This window comes from Acomys russatus, chromosome 15 (genome assembly GCF_903995435.1).
Source record: "Acomys russatus chromosome 15, mAcoRus1.1, whole genome shotgun sequence".
Taxonomy (NCBI): domain Eukaryota; kingdom Metazoa; phylum Chordata; class Mammalia; order Rodentia; family Muridae; genus Acomys; species Acomys russatus.
In genome coordinates, this window is record NC_067151.1 from 14,747,912 (window position 1) to 14,773,106 (window position 25,195).

The following is a 25,195-nucleotide window of genomic DNA, read 5'->3' on the forward strand; positions in this document are numbered from 1 at the left end:
ATTAGGGCTATTAGCAGCGCTCTACCCAAGAAAGTTCTGAGCTGCGGGGTAACATTTATAAAGAAGAAACCCAGGGGTGTTCCCACACAACCTGCTCTCTCCATCTTGGAGTCTTTTGTTGAGTCTTTTCCTTTTAGATTTTACTTCCCCAGAAAAGGGGGTAGCAACAACTGTGGGCATCCCACTGCCTTTCATTAACACTGCAGTGATGGTGATCAAAGCCAGCCAATCAGAGGCGTGCTTGAAGCTGTAGTAGCTCCGTTTGAACGGTTCTGTACACATCCTCTGCTCCTTGTTCCAAAAATCCCTCTAGAAACTGTAGATTTGGTTTCCAGTTCCACATCTCTCACTGAAGGAGAAATCAGGAGGTTTTCAAAAATCAAAAGAGGACATTGCGGGGAGGCGGGTTTCCTGTCTTAACATCTAAGAGCACCACCATTTTGTTTCTTCAACCTTGGTCCTGCTTGATTATACATAAGACTCCAAAGCGCTAGCCGCCAGGACATGTTCTTTGCCGAAAAAAGACAGGAACCTTGACTCTTGAAAATATACTAGAGGCCAGAACAGGGGCCCACGCTCAGCTTCTAGAAAGGATGAGATAGCAACATCCCCTAGAATTTACCCAGAGCATTTTAGTTTTGGAAATTTTCTTGCAGAAAAAATGTTTTAGTAAGGATTAGAGAAAATGCCTAATAAATGAACATAGGGTACATTTTTTTTTTTTAATTCTTTGGTTTTATCGTACTTTGGTTAATCAGCTTCCTCACATGGTAGTATATATAAACTGATTCTGGGATTCCCAGGAAGGTCCCACTGTAAGATGACTCCCTGTAACTTTTTTGTCTAACACTTGTTTATCCTTCATCATATTTACATCTATCTATCTATCCATCCATCCATCTACTCATATGGATTTAAGTGTGCATGCCATGTAGATAGGCTAAATAATGTTCAGTGTGTGTGTGTGTGTGTGTGTGTGCGCGCGCGTGTGACTGCACATGTATGTGTGTTGCTGCACACATGTGGAACTGAATAGTATTAGTGTGTCACATTTGCCTTTGTCATTCATCTTCTTTAGCTTTCTTGATCTAGTTTCTATACTTTTCATATAGTTTATTTTTTAAAGTGGCCATAAGACATAAAATTTGGGTGCTTAAGAGAGGGTCATTGAGGGCCTAGGTTCAAATGCCTGGGATTTACATAAAAAGGAGTTGTGGTACACACTCCTTTAAGCCCAGTCCTGGGGTAGAGAAGGAGGATGACATAACTGTGTTAGTATTGCCAAGATGGTAAGCTCCAGGATGAAACTTTGTCTCAAAACCTAAGGCAGAGAGCTACAGAGGAGCCAGTCTTGGTCTCCATGTTCATACACACACACACACACACACACACACACACACACACACACACATTGATGAGTGTGCCCACAGGTACACATGAGTATTACACACACACACACACACACACACTTTTTAAACAAATTATAAAAAAATTCAGATACGAAGTTGGTATATTTTACTAAGCAATGAGTTTTCTTTACCTTATTAATATAAAATATTTGATGTAATAAAAGCCATGGCTAATCACCAGCTGACACATTATTTATTTATAGGGGCTCATTTAATATAACCATATAATTTTGTTTAGACTTTTTTAAATGATAAAAATATTAAAGATGGTCCCCACTGTTTCTTTTCTGTGACCTCAGAGAACTAGATAGACTTAGATAAAGTCAAAACCATCCATTTCATACATTAGGAAGAGTCCCAAAGTGGTGCATGTCAGAGCCGAGGAGAACTGCATCTCTACTTCCTGGTCCTGTATCCATCATAACACAATGACTTTCTGGGTCTTCTTCTCACAAGCAAATGGCACTTAATAAACCACAGTGGCAGTTATGACAATGATAACATTAAGATGTTTAGAGTAAGGCTAACGTTACTAAGTATACCCATTTTAAAAGGATTAAGTCAAGCTAGCCAAGCCATTTGGAATCAATGATGTCACATGATACAGATCAAATGACACTTTTAGAGATTTCATTATTTTAATTGGTAGCAGATTGACTTTTATGACACTTATGGGTGATTTGCTGCACTAAGGAACCACTGAATTCTTTGAATCACTCATAATGCATTGCAGATAAAAATTAGTAACTTTTGGTGAGAGTGCTTTAATTAATGTGTCTGGTTAAAGGCTTTTGGGCCTATTTGTCAAAGCTAGCACAGTGGGGCAGAACAGTGACTGACAAGTGTCCCACACCCCAACCTTACAGCTTCTCATTAGCTTGTTATGACTCACAGTAAGCTGAATGGTGACTGACCAGATGTTACAAAACAGCGGGTCACAATGATTACAGGTTCTGCCATCTTGTCTCCAGAATTAAAACACTACGAGGAATGTGAACTTTTTGTTTTGTAGTCTTTCTCGGGTGATCTTTGAAATGAAGTAATTAATTAGTTAATCACGCAAAATGTCTGGGAGATGCACAGGGAATAAAACCCTGGGCTGATGTTTATAAAAAATTATGTATAAAAATATGTTTAAAAAAAAAAAAGGAAATGAAAACCAGAAGCTGGTATGATCTCTTTGGAAGGATCAAGTCCTGGTGGAAACCATTGGGAAGAGTGTTGGCTCCCAACTCTGAAAGGAGCCCTGGCTGTAAGGAATTTCTGTAAGACCAAATATGAAGATGATTCAGGAAAAATACACAAACAAACAAACAAACATAGCTGCTGTACGGCTGGGAAGAAGCAGAGAGGATAAAGGCCCAAGAGAGAGATGGCACAGCCATTAAAAGCACCCATTGTTCACTCCCAGGTCCCAGGTTAGATTCCCAGCACCTACCTGGCGGCTCACAACCATCTGCAAGGCCAGTTCCATGGAGTCAGATGCCCTCTTCTGGCCTCCAACGGCACTGCATACATGTGGTGCACAGACATGCATACAGGCAAAACACTCTCCACAGAAAATACTCATCAATACTAATCTTATAAGTCTTGAGAGATGTCATTTCTCCTCTTTTATTGAAAAAATGTTGAGAAATCACAGCTACTTAGAGCTACTTGGAAGAAGAGCCAGCACTGAGCAAAGTTGATAGAGCTGGGCCCAGAATACCTGTACCCAAAGGCCACCTATGCCCTTGTAACACCAATGGAATCTCTTTGACTCACTGAGCACCTGTGTCTTTATGAAGTGACAGGACACTGGTGGTTTTCAGATGAGACTGTGGGAGTCTGAGGACTTTTGGTAGCAATTTCTCAGTTAGCAGTGAATGGTTGAAAGGAAGTCCCAACTACTCCCAGCTCCAGCCAGGAAGTTGGTCAGCCTTCTCATTACCTTCCAAACACCGTTGCTGTTGCCAGAGTGTTTTGAAATCGCTGAACTAACAAGGGTTCAGAAAAACCAATATGACATCATGTACCCAGGTGGGCTGATAAATATTTGCTGGAGAGGAAGTCTAGAAAGCCCGTGTGGTCCTGAGACGTATAAGAACACCATCACTGCCATGAGAAGATCAGGTGCAGAAGTGGGGACTTTGTGCTGACCTCCAGTGAAGGCATCTAGATTGTTCCACTAGCCAGGCAATACCCAAAAATGTAACACAGAGGCAAGAAACCCTTGAAAAAGGGTCTGGGAAGATAGTCCAGTCAGTTGAGTGAAAGCTGAATCATGACAAACACACATACATGAACAGCACACATAAATACATGCAGGAGTACATGCATGCATAAGCAGGCACACACATAAGCATGAATACATGAGCATGCGCACACATAAGAACATGGCAAACACATGTCAAGATACATGAACACACATAAATATATGCACGTATGAGGATATGCACATACATGAGCATGCATGCACATGAGCAGTTGCGCACACATGAGCATAGCATCCATGTGATAACGTGCACTCATGAGCACACACACATGAACATAATATAAACATGTGAACATACATGAATACACACATAAGAATATGAACAGACGCATAAACACATTCACAAGTTCATATACTCACAGTCATGCATACACACGATCAGGAACACATATGAGCATGTGCACACATGAGCATAACATGCACATCAGTATGCACAACTGTGAGCAGGCACACATATAAGCATAGAATACACTTGTGAATACACGCATGAGTACATTCACACGTAAGCACGCACACTCATGAGCAGGCACAGGCATGAACACACATAAATATACACATGAGTATATGCACACACATGAGCATGCACACACATGGGCATAGAATACACTTGTGAATATATATGAATACATGCATGAGTGCATTCACACATAAGCATGCACAAATATGACCAGGCATACACATGAGCAGAGCATACACATTTGAATACACACAGGAGTCCATGTACATATCAACATGTACACATATGAGCACAGGATATACATGTGAACACACATGAATACACACATGACATGTACAAACATGAGCCTAATATACATACAAAGAAACCCTAGGAATTTAAAAGAATGTAACATAGAGACAAAGAAACCCTACTTATTTAAAATTGCTGCTTACTTTTCTTTTTTTAGTCTTTGTAATTTTTTTAAAATTTATTTAATTATTTTATGTGTAGGGGTGCTTTGCCTACACATACATATATGTACCATGTGCATGCCTGATGCCTGCAGAAATCTGAAGAGCACGCTGTATCCTCTTGGACTGGAGTTAGAGAGGGTTGTGAGCCAGTATGGGTGCTTAAAATCAAACCGGGGTCCTCTGCAAGAGCCACAAGTGCTCCTAACCTCTGGGCTGGGTGACCCCACACATCTCCTGACAGTTTAATTTGCAATAATACACAAGCAGTTCTTGCTAAACAGTCAGATCACGTAGAGCTAAATGAAGCACAACACTTCCTGTCCGCTGTCCAGTCCCGTCACACCACTTTTCTCGCCATAGGCAACCTGTGTTTTTTCATAGAACTTTTTAATATGAAAAATATTTTATTATGTTTATCATTTACATGTTTATGTACATAAAATCTCTTTAAAATATACAAATGAAACCATACACATTAAAGTTTTCTCTATTTACTAATATGTCTGGGAATATTTTCTTGTTCCAATTAAGTATGCCTTGTCATTCTGTAAACCATTAAGGAGTGTTGCCCTACATTGCTTTCTACGGCCGTGATAAACAGCATGACCAAAAGCCACGTGGGGAGGAAAGGGTTTCCTCCATCTCGGAGCTTACAGGCCATCACACGGGAAGTCCAAAAACTCAAGGCCAGAACCGAAACAGGCCACGGCAGAGTGCGGCTCTTGGTTTGCTAGTGAAGATACGAGCTCTTACTTCGTGCACCTGCCACACGGCCTGCCCTACGCTATCATGTCTCCCGCCACACTGGACTCTAACCCTCTGCAGCCATAAGCTAAACTAAATTCTTCTTTCTATAAGATGCCTTGGTCACAGGGACAGAAAAGTAACTAATACAAATATTGGTAACAAGTAATTGTTGACAACCACTTTTACCCATTTAAAATTGCAGTGAAGAAATGACAACATTTTCAGTGGAGGAGGCCGAGCTCAATGAACTAAATAACATATATCCATTCACCAAATTTTTCCCTTTATTTTTGGGCAGTTTCATACATATACAAAGTACTTTGTGATGATATTCCTCCATTATTCTCCAGGATCCCTCTTTCTTTCCTGCATCCTCTGGTTCTTCTCACCCAGTGGCCACTTTGTCCCCCAGTGGCCACACCATTAGGGAAAATAAAACCCCTCCATCCAGAAGCCATCAGCAACACACATGTAGCATGCAGCGGTGGCCATCAGGCCCCTGGGAAGGGTTGAAGCCTGATGGGAACTTCCTTTATTCACGATGGAACGTTGGACAACCCGATTCACAGGTGTCATCGCTATGTGCTCAGTTGCTAAAGCAATGTGACACTGGCACAGCAGAGCTCCATGGCACCTTTCCCCATCTGCTGGCTCTTGACGTTTTTCTGCTCTTTCTCCCAGCTCTTAACTTCTTTTCACCCTCTCTTCTGCGATGCTCCCTGGACCTCGGTGGTGGACAGTGATATAGATGTTGTCTGAGACATTTTCTACAGCAGCGCATATATATTTGTTGTGTTGTTCCTGAAAGGATCTCATTCTGTTACGTTTTTAAATGCATGTGTGTTAAAGTTTATTCCAACTTTTAGTTGCCTTCAACAGTAAGCATCATTGTATACGCTTCTTAATATACGAACATTTTCCCCTAAGAAGACTATTGTAAGTGGAACGGAAGTAACAGTGGAAATGTCAGAGAGACCAGCTGCATGTCTATACTCACTGGTCAACAATCATCATTGCTAATTTTCAGTTTCAATGACGTTGATAATGGGCATCTTCATAATTTTTTTATACTTACTTTATACATTGAGTGTTTTGCCTCGGTGAATGTCTGGGTGTCATCTGTGTGCCTGGTGACTACAGAGACCAGAAGAAGGGTCAGTTCATTTTATGTCACCATGTGGGTGCTGGGAATCAAACCTGGGTCCTCTAGAGGAGCAGGCAGTGCTCTTGACCACTGAGCCACCACTCCACAGCACTCCATCCCCTGCGTCTTGATATTTTAAGTGCATAATGACCACCAAGAGAACTGCCCATCCCCTCTAGTTTTTGATCACTCACATGTGTGTCCAAGGAAGCACTATGGAAATAGGGACCGGGTGTATGTTTATTTTTTTTTACATAACTTATTTAATTTTATTTCATGTGCATTGGTGGGAGGGTGTCAGATCCCTTTGGAAATTGGAATTACAGACAGTCTGTCAGCTGCCATGTGGGTGCTAGGAACTGAACCCAGGTCCTTTGGAAGAGCAGACAATGCTCTTAACCACTGAGCCATCTCTCCAGCCCCCAGGTTTATGTTTATAATTTCTTACTTTTCTCTGGACTTCATCATGCTAATTTGATAAATTTCAATTCTGCCTGATTCCAGAGTTATTCTGAATGTTCAGGAGGAACGTGGTAGATGGAAAAGATAGGTTAAAACTCTTAAATTCTAGATAAATGATATTTTTTCCATAGTTCTGAAACTGTACAGTTCCTAATTCTTTTCTTTTTTTTTTTTTTAATTTAGTCACTTTACAATCTGATCCCAGCCCCTCCCTCTTCTCCTCCCAGTACCACCCTCAGTCTCCCTCACCTCATCCTCTCCTCCCCTTCTTCTCAGAGAAGGGGAGGCCCCCAAGGGATACCAACCCATCCTGGCACCTCAAGTTGGAGCAAAATTAAGTGCATTCTCTCCTACTGAGGCCTGACAAGGCAGCCCAAGTAGGGGAAAGAGATCCAGGGGCAGGCAGCAGAATCAGAGACAGCCCCCACTCTCTTTGTCGGGGAGACCCATATGTTGACCAAGCTGTACATCCGCTAGAAATGTTGGCGGGGTCTAGGTCCAGACCCTGCTCTTTGATTGGTGGTTCAGTCTTCGTGTTTCCCCAAGGGTCCATATTAGTTTACTTCTTGTGGTGTCCTTGACTCCTCCGGCTTGCTCTCTATCCTTCCGCCCACTCTTTCACAGAACTCCCCAAGATCAGCCTATTGCTTGACTGCGGGTCTCTGCCTCTGTTTCCACCAGCTGGTGGATGAAGCCTCTCAGAAGACAGTTATGCTAGGCTGCTGTCTGCAACATAGCAGAATACCATTGATAGTGACAGGGGTTGGTTTTCTCTCATGGAGTGGGTCTCAAGTTGGGCCAGTCATTGATTTGCCATTCCCCTAATCTCTGCTCCATCTTAATCCCTACACTTACTGCAGGCAAGACAAGTTTTGGGTAGAAGGGTTTATGGGTGGGTTGGTGTCTCTCTCTCTCTCTAATGGAAGCCCCATCTGGCTACAGTACGCGGCAAGTTCAGGCTCCTTAACCCTCGCTTCTAGGCTGGAAAGGTCACCCCATAGACTCCTAGGAGCCTCCCCTGTCCCAGAGATGCCTCCCCACCAATTTTCATTCTCTTTCTTGCCTCTCCCCCTCCCCACACCTGATTCCCACCACCATTACCTTCCTCACCACCTCTCTCACTAAGCTCCCTCCCTGCATCTACTTCAGACATCTATTTTATTTCCTCTTCTAAGTGAGATTCAAGTATCCTCTATTGGTCCCTCCTTGCCTTCTTTGGGTTTATGGGTTCTAGCATGGTTATCTTGTACTTTCTGGCTAATATCCACTTATAAGTGAACATGTACTATGTGTCTTTCTGGGTCTTGGTTACCTCACTCAGGATGATCTTTTCTAGTTCCATCCATTTGCTTGCAAATTTCTTGACTTCCTTGTTTTTGATAGCTGTGTAGTATTCCACTGTGTAAATGTACCACATTTTCTCTATCCATTTTTTGGTTGAGGGACTTCTAGGTTGTTTCCAGTTTCTGGGTGTTATGAATAGAGCTCCTATGAACAAAGGCAAGCACGTGTCCTTGTGGTACAGCTGAGATCAAACACTCAAATAATGGCACGTGCTGGTAAGGATGTAGAGCAAGGGAAACACTTTCCCATTGCTGGTGGGAGTGGAGACTTACACAACCACAATGAAACTCAATCTGGGGGTTTCTCAGAAAATCTAACTCAAGACCCAGCTATACCATTCCTCGGCATATACCCAAAAGATGCTCCACTGTACCACAAGGACACTTGCTGGAAGAATCTATAGCTGAGAGTTTTGCTAAGCAAAAGATGAATGAAGTGTAACGCTGGTCCCTTCCAGACCTGCCTCAGAGCTTCCTCCAAGAAGCCCAAGACAGGCGAGAGGACAAAAGCACATACTTAGTTCCGGTCCTGTCCCTTGCCTCATCTGGTGATACACGAGACGGCTTACTCTTTCCGAGACCCTCACCTAGGTTTGTGGTTTCACCCACGTGGGTAGGGTGAGGAATCCCACTCCTCGGCTTCATCCATTAGCAACAACAATGCCATCTGGTCACCGGGGACCAGCCAGGCATATAATGCCTAGAAAAGCAGCTGTCTTTCCTTTTACCTGAGTCAGAATTACTAATTAAGCAGCTGATTTGCCTTTAGCTATAAGTGAAATTTCAAGCTTCGGAACCTCACGCTGACTCCTTTCTACCGGTACCACTTTTGTAGCCAAACCTCTCCACTTACCTAATCTTGTACTTTTCTCAAACAAGGTTCAGATGCTGCTCTGACCCCCAGCTGCTTTTTAAAGGAATGGCTGCAGTAATTCATATATGCCTTTCGAAGACACCTTACCTGCCATTTTTTCACTGAGGTAAAACTAAGTGGCCTGTTTAGTCTCCTCTCCCTGATGCAGGCCTCTAAGGGCCAACAAGAACATTTTCTGTCACCCTGCTTTCTGTCACCTTCCTGAGAACCAGGGCAATGTGACAAGGACTCTAGTACTGCCCTCCCTCAAACTTTATAAACCCCTATATGAATACAAGTTGACTGTCTCAGATGTCATTTGCAACATAAAACGAAAGCAGTCACGCTGACTCCGGCCCTCGGTGATCTATACAATCTGCAGTTACACGTAATGTCTTCTTGCTGGGTATCCCGTCTGGTTCTCAGTGCCTATCACATCAATTGTTCCACAGACAGAAGATTCATCCCTTCCCCTCCCCGGGGAACTCTGGTATCTCTCCTCTCAACAGAGGCATTCCCAGTTTGGTGAAAACCACGGAAACTGTGTCTCCTCCACTTTCAGGGTCCTTCTTTGTTAGGGGCAGTTTTGAGTGTATATGTAACACTTGGATCCCTTCTTTACATTAAAAGGACGCCCGGAGTTAAGAGTGCACAATAGGCATCAGGAGCCACCTGCTTAGGAACATTCATTACTCAGGACAGGGGCAATGGAACCAAACTCTACATTCTGTGGTGTAGTCAAGTCACTTTCCCCTGGATAATTTGTCATATACTTGCCAGGTCCCTCATCTTAACCAAGAAAATCAATGTTATGCCTCTTTTTTAAAAAAAAACTATTTGTTGATTCTTTGTGAATTTCACATCATGCACCCCAGTCCCACTCGTCTCCCTGTCCTTTTGTATCTGCACTCTACCTTTGCAACCTCCTCCACCAAAGGAAAAAGAAATATAAAATAAACAGCAACAACAAAAAGTATCACATGAAAGCTGCAGTGTGGCCCACAGTATACCCCTTTGTCTACACATCTTTACTTGCAATTGTCTTTTGCAATGAGCCATTGATCTGATTTGAGGCCTCTGGCTTCTTCTACACAATCAACACTGGACCCTCACCAGGACTCCTCTCGGATAACCTGTTGTCACCCTGTGTCATGGAGATCCTAAAGCTTTGGATCTGCATGACTAGCCTTCTCACGAGCTCCAGCAGCTCATAAATGGGGCAGATGTTGACATGGGCCAACTGGAAGCCCTGGATCTAGGCCTGGGTGGTACTGAGTCAGTCAGCCCTCCAGCTCTCTTAGACCTACAACAGCAGGGTGGCACTGTATCCACTGGTGAATGCCTCCAATTCAGCCCTGCCATCACCTACTTCAATGGTGGTAAGCATTCTGGGACACATGTATGAGTACTTGGAAAGACAAGGCACAATGAAAGATTCAATGCACCCTAAGCTAGGTAGCCAGATAGATACAACACAGGCCCACTAGGTCACTTGGGAATATGAGGTCATTCTATCTGTGAGCACCAAGTCTTCGTCTCCATGAATGTTTTACTGGGATGCCAAAGTTATCATAGTGCTGTGCAGAGTGGCGTTTTAGAGGCAAAGTCAATAGGAAGAGCGTTGTCAGCCAGTGCTCCCAATGAGAAGCAAGTTGCAGTGCCCCTCCCACTTCACTTTGTGGGGATGGCTCATTGGTTAGAAACTCACACTACTACAGAGGACCCAGGTTCAGCACACAGCTCAGTAGTCATCAAGGGGCTCACCACTTGCAACTCCAGCACAAAGGAAAGCATCTTCTGTCATATGTGTATAAGCCATATACAAACATGTATATATACATACAATTAAAAATAAAAATAAATATGAAGAAGGGGGAGGAGGAGGAGGAGGAGGAGAAGGAGAAGGAGAAGAAGAAGAAGAAGAAGAAGAAGAAGAAGAAGAAGAAGAAGAAGAAGAAGAAGAAGAAGAAGAAGAAGAAGAAGAAGAAAAAGAAGAAACACCACCTGTGTGAGGAAGAGCCCCTTGGGCAGCACGTGCAAGGTTGCTGATGTTAGGGCCGGCTGCTCAGCAGCCCACACTTGGAGCCACGAAGATAAGAGCATGGCTCCCACTGCTGAGAAAGCTTCTGACTATGGCAGAGAAAAAATTGTCAGACTTCAGACCAGAGTGAGACGGAAGATGGCAGAGCCCATCCTGTCAGTCTTGTTAACAAATAGAGCATTCACTGCCTCTCCCACAGAGGAAACAAAGCCTTTTATACAGCAGAGATGGGATCAGGATCTCAAAGCTACCTAAGATGATGTGAAAGTAGGAGGGGACTATTTGGAAAGAGAGAGAATAGTGGGCCAGGCACGCAGACAAAAGAGTATTAAGGGTACAAACACAGTCGAAGTACATTTGTATAAAAATGTCATAATGAAGTGCATCATTCTGAATAATGAAAATATGATGATAATTTTATTGAAAACTAAGGTTATCAATTTGTTAAAGCTACATTTTTAAGCAGAGAAATTTTGTCATTAGCAATATGGACTATAGACAAAAAAAAAAAAAAAAAAAAAAATGGTGCCCAAACCAACAACAAGCTCATGGGACATGCCAGGAACACTTAGTCCTCTCTACTATCAATCACCAAGGCACACCAACTAGTCCCCTGGTAAATGGGAGCTGAGGTCTGGAATGAGATAGGTTGAATTTCCCATGCCTTATTGGAGAATGGTATCCATCATATCTAACAAGGGCATTTGTTATCTTCTGGTAGCATCGAGCTAAAGAATACCTTTTACTGATCCAGGTCTGCGGCCCCAAGAGATTCTATCTGAGTCTTACAAATTAAGATCATTGGGTCAGGCAGTTGAACTGATGTATGTATCTCTACTTACCACAGGGGGTTGGGGGGGAGAAGAAGAAATTAGATGTGTTTTGGACCTGCTCTTTTGTTTTTGAGTGCACAGCACAGCACAAGAGTTGAAGGGTCTTATCAGCCTCTAAAGAAAAAGACCCTAGCAGACACTTGCAGATGGCCAGTGTGACTAAGTTCCAGAGCGGGTTCTTTTCTTCCTCACTGCCTGCTGCCAACAGAGGAGGGGCCAGAGCCAGACAAAGCAGGCTTGCTCTTTCTGTAGGGAATTATTATCAAGATTATTTTTTGAGGGAATAATCTTCAAATTCTCAATTTATTTCTCAGCAGCTGTAGGGCTTCTTTTAGGGTCCAGAGATCCAGAATATTTCCTCTGATGTCGAAAGATAAAGTACAGGGGCATTGCTCTCAGACTGCTTTCTGTACAACCACCAGTTTAAAAGTTCAGTTTCAATAGTTTCAATGAGAACCATCCCATCATCAAATTCTGTGAATCTTTCTGGCCTCCCACTCACAATGGGCCGTATACTTTATTCTTTAATATACATTAATTTGGCTCCAGCAAGATCGCCACTGCCCATCTCAGCACTCAACTTGAATAAAGAAGAAAGCATTCAATTCCCCTCCATGGCAAATTCAGCCTTCACAAGTCCGTCCTGCCACTCAGTGAGGGCCCCTGTTGTAGAAACTGCTTTGCAAATGTTTTGCTGGGGTTTGTTGCTAGGCAACGACTAAGGAAACTTTGCAACTCCCGCTGAGAGATTTAAGAAAAAAAAAAGTGCCTGTAACCACTTTCATATTAAAAAGGAGGGGAAAAAATAGGGCAGCCTGCCTGGCCTTGATTCCTCAAGATTTACTCCATGCTCCTCTTCCCTGTCACAGAGAGAAAAAAAAATGGCCACTAAGAAGTGTAAATGTAGAACCTAAACAGTGGGCTAGCATAAGGGTAGGTGGAGAAAGCAAGGAATAGCCAGGACCAACCCATACGCCCAGGAGTTTCCTCTGCTGTACATATGAGCAAATGCCCTTTGCTGGAGACACTGGTCTGAAGCTGAAGTCAGCTTCAGAAACCCTTGGCCCTAGCCAACCTCCAGCCAAACAGCAGGGGTTCCTGGGAAAGCCTCGGGGCCTGTCTGAGGCCTATCCCATGTCAGTGATTGATGAGGACAAGTGTGAGAGGTGACACACTGTGAAATCAGACTGAGTCACAAAGAGTTAATCCTTGGGCTTCTTCCAGACCAGTCTTTTGAGGGGGAAAAAATAATATTTATTCCTTCTTTTGTTAATTTTTGTATCTCAAACAGCAATCTTGATATTTTATTAACCAGGCAAAATGCCTTCAGGAAACAAACACGCACTGTGGCAGTAGCTGTTTGCCCTTCTGTTAGTGTCACTGATTTATTTTAAACTCCTGATTTAGTAAGTGCTGCATTGCAGCCAATAGAACGATAAGAAGGGTTGTTTCTGCGTATAAATGTCTTTTCACAAGTTTAAATTTTTACCTATAAATCACAGAGGAGGAAAAATGCCCTGGAAGAACAGCAACTTACCACATTGGCTTCTTTCTTCTCAAAAACTTGGAAACAGCTTGGGAGGAGAGGTCCGCCTTTGTGCCCTACACTGGCTCCTTCACTTACGCTGGTCTCCTGCTGGGCCCTCTCCTGGCAGGACGGGGAAGGGCATATGTGTGTTGGACTTGGCTACACACACGCACGGACGGGCAGGCGAGGTCCTTGTACTTTCACACTCTCCACAGCAGATGCACCAACTTTAGCCGGAGTCTCTTTAACACTTCATTAATTATTGAGCAGTGCCAAAAGTAATTATTGGGCTATGCCTGGAGTCCTTTTCTCCCACATCAGTAAACAGTAATTTAGAGAAGGGGGTTTATAACCGTAGGGCGAGAACCGTTTCCCCCCACAGCTGTGTGGTGAGGACAACAATGATGCATATGTTTCAACAAATGAGAAGGTCTTCAGCCTGGCTCTCGAGCAAGCAGGGAAGTGACGGCCAGGCCAATCATGGAGTCCATCACGCTAATTGTGTCACATGATTTAAGAAGAGCTCATTTGCCAGCATGTCTGTTCTGACTTTGTGCTTCTGCCCTAATTTAATAATAATAATAAAAATAATAAAAATAAAATAATACCTCAAAGCCATGAGGAAATTAGCTTCCAGGGTACCCCAATATGTTGTAGTAGAAACAGGCTAACTTTAAAGTAACACTTTCCCTAAGTTAGTAAAGGGTTCTTCTCTTTTGTCACTGCTCAATGTAACACTGACTCTCTACCCTGTCTTCACAGACATTGTTTCATAGCCACTAGAGGCCTGAACCAACACTGGGACTTGGCAAACCAGAAGCCTTTCCTTTGTATTTTCTTTCTTTCTTTTCTTTTCTTTTTTAAAATTATTTTTTATTTTTTTTGTTTTGAACATTTGGTAAATCGTTCGTTTGTTTGTTTTTGTCCCTTGTATTTTCAAAGCCAAACAAATAGAGAAAAGTCTTGCTGGAGTGGTGTTCATCTCCCTATTTGGGCTGGGTAAAGGCTTGCTACTTTAAAAAGCAAGCTCTTGACAGTGATGGATACCGGAGGTTAGACGCTTATGGATTGCAATGCTTTTCCTATATCATAGAATGCCTGAATTCCCTCCAAAGAACTTCCTCTAAAGTAAATTATTTGGGAACTATTTCCTTGGAAGACAGCTCATTTCCCTCAAAAACATCTTCCCATCTTCAAGTTAGGTTGTTTAACCTGAGACATCATAGAAATCTGTACTCCCAACTCCTAGCCCCCCAACCCTCACCTCCAATTCCCCTACCCTATCCCACGCCACCCCTGAGCCTCTGCCCACTGGTCTCCCCAAGGAGATGCAACATCCTTGGTAAACAGGTAATGGGAACTAGCAATCTTTTTTTTTTTTTTTTAGACAAGATTTCTCTATGTTATCTTGGCTGTTGTAGAATCACTTCCTAGACTAGGCTGGCCTCAAACTCATAGCGATCTGCCTGCCTCTGCCTCCCAATTGCTGGGATTAAAGGTGTGTGCTGCCATGCCCGGCTCAGGAACTAGCAATCTTGAACCCACTAGGTTTTTTTTTGTTTTGTTTTTTTATTGAAAAATAAAATCATTCATATTACATCTCAATCGCTATCCCATCCCGTGCATCCTCCCATTTCTCCTTCCCTCCCTTCCCCATCCCCCTTCCCTATGACTGTGACTGATGGGGACCTCCTCCCCTTGAATATGATGCTAGGGTATCAACTCTCTTCTTGGTAGTCTGCTATCCTTCCTCCAAGTGCCATCAGGCCTCCCCATCAAGTGGACATGGCCAAATAAGGGACACCAGAGTTCGTGTGAAAGTCAGTCCCCAGTCTCCACTTAACTGTAGAGAATATTCTGTCCCTTGGCTAGGTCTGGGTAGGGGTTTGATGATGACTGCACATATTATCCTTGGTTGGTGCCATAGATAGAGCAGAACCCCTGGGCCTAGATCTGTCCATCTTAGTGTTCTTCTTGTAGGTTTCTAGGACCCTCTGGATCCATCTATTTCCCTATCTCCTATATTTCTCCCACCTTTGGATGTCCTCACCACTATCCCATTTTCCTGGTAAGTGAAGACTTTCACGAGACATACCCCTTGGCCTAGTGTCCAGATATAAGTGAGTATATACTATTTGAGTCTCTCTGCTTCTGGGTTAGCTCACTCATTATGATCATTTCTAGTTCAATCCATTTGCCCACAAATTTCGGAAATTCCTTGTTTTTAATGGCTGAGTAGTATTCCATAGTGTAAATGTACCACAGTTTCTTTATCCATTCTTCTACTGAGGGACATTTAGGCTGTTTCCATGTTCTGGCTATTATGAATAAGGCTGCTATGAACATGGTTGAGCATATGTCCCTGTTGCATGCTGGAGCCTCTTCTGGGTATATTCCAAGGAGTGGAATAGCTGGGTCTTGAGGAAGCCCTACTCCCAGTTTTTGAGATAGAGCCAGAGAGCTTTCCAAAGTAGCTGCACTAGACTGCATTCCTACCAGCAATGAAGGAGTGTTCCTCTTTCTCCACATCCTTGCCAGCATGTGATGTCGCTTGAATTTTTGATCTTAGCCATTCTGATGGGAGAAAGATGGAATCTCAGAGTTGTTTTGATTTGCATTTCTCTGATGACTAAAGACACTGAGCATTTCTTTAAGTGTTTCTCAGCCATTTGATATTCCTCTGTTGAGAATTCTTTGTTTAATTTTGAGCCCCATTTCTCAGTTGGATTATTTGGTTTGGTGGTGATTAATTTCTTGAGTTCTTTATATATTTTGGATATTAGACCTTTGTCAGATGTAGGGTTGGTGAAGTCTTTTCCCAGTCTGTAGGCTGTCGCTTTGTTCTCTTGACAGTGTCTCCTGCCTTACAGAAGCTTCTCAGCTCGATGAAGTCCCATTTATTAATTGTTGACATTAAGGCCTGGGCTGTTGGTGTTCTGTTCAGGAAGTTGTCTCCTGTGCCAATGTGTTCCAGGCTCTTCCCCACTTTTTCTTCTAACTGATTTAGTGTCTTCTGGTTTTATGTTGAGGTCTTTAATCCACTTGGACTTGAGTTTTGTACATGGTGACAAATGTGGGTCCAATTGCATTTTTCTACATGTAGACATCCAGTTTAGACCAGCACCATTTGTTAAAGATGCTATCCTTTTTCCATTGAATAGATTTTGCTTCTTTGTCAAAAATCAAGTGACCATATGTGTGTGGATTCATTTCTGGGTCTTCGATTCGATTCGATTAATCCACCGGCCTATTGCTGTGCCAGTACCATGCCGTTTTAATTACTGTTGCTCTATAGTACAGCTTGAGATCAGGAATGGAGATTCCCCCAGAGGATCTTTTATTGTATAGGGTTATTTTTGCTATTCTGGGTTTTTTTTGTTTGTTTGTTTTTCCATATGAAGTTGAGAATTGATCTTTCAATGTCTTTAAAATATTGCATAGGTATTTTTATAGGGATTGCATTGAATCTGTAAATTGCTTTTGGTAAGATGGTTGTTTTTACTATGTTAATTCTCCTGATCCACGAGCAAGGGACATCCTTCCATCTTCTGATGTCATTTTCAATCTCTTTCTTCAGAGATTTAAAGTTTTTTTCAAACAAGTCCTTCTCTTGCATGGTTAGAGTTACTCCTAGATATTTTATATTGCTTGTGGCTATCGTGAAGGGTGTAGCTTTCTTAACTTCTCCCTCTGCATGTTTGTCATTTGTATATAGGAAGGCTACTGACCTTTTTGAGTTAATTTTGTATCCAGCCAATTTGCTGAAGGTGTTTATCAGCTGTAGGAGTTCTCTGGTGGAATTTTGGGGGTCACTTATGTACACTATCATATCATCAGCAAATAGGAACCCACTAGTTTTTAAACTCTTGAGTGGTTAAGAAACTCCTACTAGTATGAACTCAGATAGCCGAAGCACAAGTCTTAGTACTGGTTTTTGTCTTGAAGAGGGACCAGGTATCACCTTGAGAACCACAGCTCTAAGACGCTCAAGCTCCAGATGTCTCCGGGGCTTTTATTTTATTTGCTAGTTTACATCAGTTCTGACAAGGAAGGAACCATTGCCAATGAGTTCCATAGGGCCAAGTTCACTGTTAGCTCTCTGTGCTCATACTCAGCCTTTCTGTGCCCCCACCGTCCCCCACAAAAAAACACTTAAAAAAAAAAAGATCTGAGCCGCCTGCTTTTCCTCCGCACCACTAGCTGCTTCCAATACAACAGCTCCAGGGGCTGGAGAGATGGCTCAGAGGTTTAGAGCGCTGTCTCCTCTTCCAGAGGTCCTGAGTTCAATTCCCAGCAGCCACATGGTGGTTCATTTTCTCTTTCCATTTGTAATCCCTTCCCTTCGTTATTCCGTGTCTCTGATTAAATGGCACTTCTTCAGAGGGGCTTTCTCTGGCCAGCTCTCCTAAAGCTTAGCCCCGCCCATTACTGTCCCCACACAGCCTTATTCCTCTACGCCTTCATCATGACCGACCTTATAGTACACATGTATTTCTCATGCATTTACTTTTGTCATCTCTAATAAGACAGTGTGACCTACCACTTCCTCTGAGCTTAGTGACAGAAACTCAGATGTGGCCAGTGCAGTAGGGCTGGACATCTTCAGGAAGCCTGTAATGCCTGCATAGGCCTTCCGAAGCATTCGGTCCCATCTCCTCACAAGGGTTAGGTGTCCCCTGTTTTGAAGAGTAGACTTGTACTCTGTTTTCCTCCTGTTACAGAGCACTGGGTCTCGCTGTTGAATGTGAGCATATGCTGATCTCACAGCTGCTGGGCCAGGGTGTGACAAGCCACTCTGATAACTGCTCTTTGATGATGTTTGTTCCAGACTATCAAAATTATCCTGAGTCTGAATTCTGTCATTAAGAATATTGCCGTTTCAGGAGCTTTCTCTTATTCGTTTTCTTTTCCTGTTGACTCATTTCCTTGTTCTAATCATTAATGAAAATATAGACTGTGAAAAGGCATTAAAATAATGTTTGTACCTGGGCAAAGTAACTCCATTAGCGGTGTGACCAACCTGTCAAACACTTGTGTTCTTTTGCTTCCCTTTCCTCTAGGTAAAGTGGAGAGTTAAGTAATATTATATACTATCTAGTGTAGCGTCTTCTTGTACATGCCAGAATTAGTCTATCACTGGGCACACAGTCTGACTCAGAGCAGACACATGCAGCAGTGTTGGTTTTTAACTACGTTCTCACCCTTCCTGATGCTGCAGCTCCTTAACAGCTCCTCATGCTGTGATGAAACCCTACCATAAAGTTATTTGTGTTGCTACTTTATAATGGTAATGTTGCCACTGTTATAAATTGTAATGTAAATATATGATATACAGGATATCTGACATGAGACTCCAAAGGGGTCACAACTCACAGGTTGAGAAGCACTGGACTAAGCCAAGGCATAGTCAGGACAAGGCCATCATCCTGAAATTGCACAGTGAGGCCATCATCCTGAAGCTGCACAGTGAGGCCAGCTTCCTGAAGCTGCACAGTGAAGCCATCATCCTGAAGCTGCACAGTGAGGCCATCATCCTGAAGCTGCACAGTGAGGCCAGCTTCCTGAAGCTGCACGGTGAGGCCAGCTTCCTGAAGCTGCACGGTGAGGCCAGCTTCCTGAAGCTGCACGGTGAGGCCAGCTTCCTGAAGCTGCACGGTGAGGCCAGCTTCCTGAAGCTGCACAGTGAGGCCATCATCCTGAAGCTGCACAGTGAGGCCATCATCCTGAAGCTGCACAGTGAGGCTATCATCCGTCCATCCATGAGGCTTCTTTGCAACTCAGTTACTTTCTTGAATGGCTATGGATGCATCTACTGGTTTGTCTCTCCCATATATATAGTCCCTCCCTAAGTTCAAGAAAAACCAGGCATGGTGGTAATCACCTATGATTCCAAAACTCAAGAGACTTGGGCAGGAAGATTTCGAGTTTGAAGCCAATCTGTTTCAAAATAAAATTAAAAAAAAAAAACCTCAAGAGAGACTTCAAGGTGGAGTAGCAGACACTGTGCTCGATGCTACCTGTTGAGCTACCACGCTTTCCGATATCCCGCTTGACGCAGGGAACCCATTGCTTTCTCTCCGTCTATTCACAAGCCGTCCTGCCGTCCAGCATCGATGCCCGGCTTGTCATTAAGCCAGCGCTCCTCCCACTCTGAAGCTCCGTAGGTGCTAACCTTATGTAGTTTCCTTTAGTGCCCGGGATGGGGGCTCAGAGCAGGAAACCAGTACTGTCTGCCGCTGCCAAGACGCTTGCTCGTAAATTTCCCATGAGGCTCAGCTTGCAAGAATATTCCAGAACTCCACAGTCTAGTCCCGCCCTTGACAAAAAGTAGAGAGTTGTACACTGACCCTTGAGAATATGGATGAAAAACATTGTTCCCAAGTCTCCACCGCTCTGTCCTCTTTCTGTCACATTTCAAAGTGGGGAGAGCAGAAGGCCCCTTTCTGAAAAAAGATTCGGTGGGATTCCTTGTTCCACTAGGAGCTGGGGCGTAACGCCGCACTGCCCACGTCATTGGGACAACTCAGCCCAAAGGCAAGGCATTTCCCATCTGCCCTGGGACCCATCCTTCTTGAGCCAGGCTTTCCGTAACTGGCTACTTACCAGGAATCCCATCAGTTTTGGTTTTCTCTTCTGGGTTCTCACGACCTCGCATTCATCCCATATTTGGGGCCTATATCTGATGTTCTTTCCTGACTTCAGGAGTCTCAAGTAAAGAAACTGCAATTTGTTTGTCTGTACATTAAAAATGAATCAATCAATTAATATAAAGCTGGTGTGACTAACATTGTTTTCGTTTGCACTAGCTAAATGTCTATAAATCAAGCGGCGGAGTTTCCTTGATTGCTTTAAACAGTTCATCTTCATTTATTTGGTGGATTCTTTCTTTATGCATAAGTCAAAAAGTAAATTTTCTTTTAGGAGTTTCTGAATTATAGTAACTGTTGGAGGTTCGTGGGATACCACTGGCTAGATTTGATTTATTTATGTGGCTTTTGAAATATGTGTTCATTTAGCCTCAGGACTTACCACCAAAGTATACAAATTCTCCAACATTTTGAAAATTAATTAAATGAAGTAGAGGATAAAAAATGTTTTCCATCACAATGTAGTAGCTTTTTTATTCTTCTTAATAGATTTGACTTCGATAGAAAGAAGTCTGGGGGCCAGAGAGATTGCTCAGTGTTTACTGCTCTCTCATAGTACCGTTTGGTTCCCAGCACCACACAAATCCCACACCCATCAATAACTCCAGTTTCAGGGGATTAGTCACCTCTTCTGACCTTTAAGGGCTTCCGCATACATGTGGTGCACACATATACACTTGAGCACAAAGATACAATTTAAAAAGTAAATATTTTATTTTATTTTATTTTATTTTCCAAGACAGGGTTTATCTGTGTAGCCTTGGGTGTCCTAGACTCGCTTTGTAGACCAGGCTGGTCTCTCAAACTCCTACCTCTGCCTCCTTGAGAGCAGGGATTACAGATGTGAGCCACAAATAAATGTTTTAAAAGAAAATAGTTTGAACATTTTATTTTTACTCTGCAGTCATAGCCCAAGTCAGGTTACAGGGACCATTGCTACACTGAGCCATCAGCAGTTATGTCATTGCTCAGAACCTGTGGATCAAGGCAAGAGAACACAGCCTGCAGACCTGTGAGCAGTCAGGCCCATCAAAACACTAGCCACATCCTGAAAGGTACCACATGACTTTTTACTATTGTACTTTGGGTAATTTTATTCACTCTAAAGTCAACTTCAATCCAATTGTAGATTGCTATAAAAGAATGGTAATAAAGTCCTGGTAAGACAAATCAGCCAATTGATCAGAAGAGACAGCATTGGAATAAAACATAAACTCTTGTGCTCGGTTGAGTTTTGACAAAGGTGTAGAGAAGACAGAAAGGGGAAAAGAATCAATAAATGGATGGGAAAACCAGTTATCTACATGCAGAAGAATGTGGTGGGTTCTTCATCATATGTTGTATTAAGAAATCAACCCCAAAGAGATCACAGACTACATATTAGGCTTGAAACCTAGAAAAAAACCATAAGACAAAAGTTTCATGACATAAGAGTGGACAACTATTATTTTTTGATTATAATATCCAAAGGAAAAAATGTAAAAGATATCTTAAGTATGGCCCCATAGAAAACAAAACTGAAAGTAGATAGTGAGATTGCATCAAACTGGCCGGCTGTGCACAGTTACAGAGATAATAAACATGGAGTCAAGATGCACGTTGGAAAAAGTATTTGCAAACCATTGTGGAGCCATATGGGGACTCTTCAAAACCAGAAGTAGAACTAACTATGACCCAGCATGTCCCAACTGGGTGTGTGTATAGAAGAGATAAAATCGTAATGTTAAAGAGATAATCGCATCCCCATGTTCACTACAAAAATATTCACCATGCCTACAACAGATGAACAGTGAAAGAAAATGTGGCAAATATGCATAACCACAAAGGGGAAATCGTGTCATTGGCAACATCTGAGGCGACTTGTAAGAGAAATGATGCCAAGCACAATGAACCAGACAGAGACGTACAAATATCATGTGGTCTCATTTACACGTGAAGTCATAAAAGTGTTGGCTCACAGAAGTCAAACATAGACTGGTGACTAGCAAACACAGGTGGGAGAAGGCGTGGGAAGGCATTGTAAAGAGTATGATGCTTCATTTAAGGGGATTCAAATTTAGAGACTGGTTGACTGCCATAGACATATGTAATAGTCATAGTAAACAGTAGTATGATATACAATTCAAATAGCTAAATCAAATTTTAAGTGTTTGCACTGCAAAATATATATGGGAGGTAATAAGTATGTTATGGCCTAATATAATCCTTTCATAATATATACATATATCAAAAGATCATACTGTACCTCATAAATATGTTTGTAAGTTGTTTTTATTATTATACAAGATGCCCAAGGGTAGATAATTAATAAGAATATAAGTTTAGGAGCAAAGAGATGGCTCAATGGGTTAAGGTCTTTGTCTCCAAGCCTGACAATCTAAGTTCAGTCCTCAGAACCTATGTACTAAAAAGGAGAAAACTGACTTCAAGTTGTCCTCTGACCTCCACACAAACACACACACACACACACACTAATTAATTTTTATTTAAAAAATTAAAATTGAATTTGGCTCATAGTGTGGAGGTTAGGAAGCCTGTAGCATGCTGCTGACATTACTCAGCATCTGGTGAGGTCCACATTCTTGAACTCTAGAGTAAAGGAGAGAGAGGGAGAGAGAGAGTAAGGTGCTGCTGTGAGCAAGATCCCAATCACAAAGCCACTATTAACACATGGTGATATTATCTGTCACAAAATGGCAAGGAAAAAATCTGTTAAAATTTACTACTTTCACGATAATCACCGAACTTGTGAGAAAAGACAACAAAGTTGAATTTAACCAGGAAGTTTATATCTGATGATATTTTCATTTAAGAATGTAATAAAAAAAAGAATGTAATCAATTTCTTTAAAGTTCTAACTATAACTTGAGTAAAATTCTGATTTCATACATGAAGATGATAAAAAAAACTTTTCCAAACCTTCTTAATGAAATCAAGGAACAAATGAGCAAGTGATTCAGAACTATAAAATTTTCCTCTCTTAATACCCAATATCTTAAATAATAAATAACTTAAAAAGAAGTTTTAAAAACAAAGAAAGAATAGCCCCCAAACATACAAAGTATGTCATCCTTTAGAATTTAGCAAAAAGTTTAGTAGGTAAAGAAGGGCGATTTGTCTGTGGCAGATCCCTGCATCTAACTAGAGCTGCCATGGGAAGATTCCACAGGGACCAGCCCTGCCTACCACTACTCACAGCTCCCTCTTTGCTGCATCCAACCTCCCCACCCAGGCAGATTTCCCATCTCCATCTCCAGGATGTAGTCCTGTGAATCCTCCTGATCACGCCAACCTGCCAGAACTAGTCTTGGTCCCACATCAAGGGTCCTGGTCTAGTGTGGCCTCCCTGCCTTATCAAGACAATCTCTAGGCTCCAGCCAGTACCATTTCTGCCTATCACCCAACCCATGAGACTCTTCCATGCCACATTCAACTTTTCCACCAAGACTCCATGCTTGGACCAGGGAACACTTTCTGTACACCAGCCCAATTTCATCTGACTTCATTTTACCCAAGTTATGTCCAGCCAGCACATCCTCTGTTCTACTTTAACCGCCACTGTCTGTATCACACTTAGAACTAACAACAGAAAAAAAAGTTCACATGCCCAGATCTCATCATGAAAATAACAATATGAAAAATCAAGACAGTATCTTCTCTCCAAAACTTAACAGTGTTGTAGAGGTGTTTGCCAATGGGAATTACCAAGATTAAACCCAGGACACAGAATTTAAACAATCATAAACTTCATCAAGAATTCAAGGAGTTGAGCCGGGCCTGGTGGCGCACGCCTTTAATCCCAGCACTCGGGAGGCAGAGGCAGGCGGATCGCTGTGAGTTCGAGGCCAGCCTGGTCTACAAAGTGAGTCCAGGATGGCCAAGGCTACACAGAGAAACCCTGTCTCGGAAAAAAAAAAAAAAAGAATTCAAGGAGTTTAAAGAAGACACAAAGAAACGGCTCAATGAAATTAAGGGGAAAGAATTTAAGAAGAATAAACATCTGCATGATAATCAAGAAAATGTAAATATAGGCTGATGTGAATGATGAAGACAACCCAGGACTTGATGGAGTTCAATAAGGAGACAGAAACACTGAAGAAGACTTGACCTGAGATGAAGATGGAATTAAAAAGCCAATATCTCACCAAGTAAACTCAAAGGAAAACACTAAAAATAGAATGAATCAAACAGAAGGAAGACTATCAGGACTCAAAGATAAAGTAGAGGATTTAAATCAAATAAGCAAAAATTATTTTTTAAAAAATTTAAACCACAAGAAAGGAACACAGAAGAAATATGGGACACCACGGAAAAAACAAACCTTTGAATTATAGGTGTACTTGAGAAAGAAGCCCAAGTCCATGACATAGACTGGATTTTCAATAAGATGGTGCAAGAAAACTTCCCCAAACTAAGGAAAGGCACATATATACAAAAACAAAACAAACAAGCAAACACAGAGCACCAAATAGACAAGAAAAGGTCCACATCATATTATAGTTAAAACACTAAATATACATAACAAAGAAAGTGTATTGAAAACTGAAAGAGAAAAACACAGGTCACATAAAGGAAACCCCATTAGTATAATAGCTGATTACTCAATGGAAATTTTGAAGGCAAAAGAGCCAGGAACAATGCATTCCAAGTCCTAAAAGACTGGACTAATATGGGCAGCAAAACTGTCTACCATAATTTAAGTAAAAAAAAAAAAAAAAACCTTACTACAACATAAACAGCCTAAGAAATTATATCTAACAAATCAACTCTAAAGAAAATGCAGGAAGCATTATTTAGGGGTAAACAAAGATTGTGGCAAGAAGTATGAAGCCAAAATTATTAAAGGACAAAAATACCACTGAGAACACAAAGAACACCAAAAACCAACAACACAGTGACCACAATAACAAAAATATTTTAAAAAATAACTTTAAATATACATAGCCTCCTTTTTTAGCTTTTGTTTTTGTTTTTTTCCGAGACAGAGTTTCTTTGTGTAATAGCCCTGGTTGTCTTGAAACT

General features: G+C 42.1%; 1 pseudogene; it reads left to right on the forward strand.

The window, feature by feature from the left end:
* The first annotated feature begins 13,006 nt into the window (after window positions 1-13,006).
* The window catches only part of LOC127199619 (heterogeneous nuclear ribonucleoprotein A1-like), a 30,822-nt pseudogene continuing 18,633 nt past the window's right edge, over window positions 13,007-25,195 (forward strand).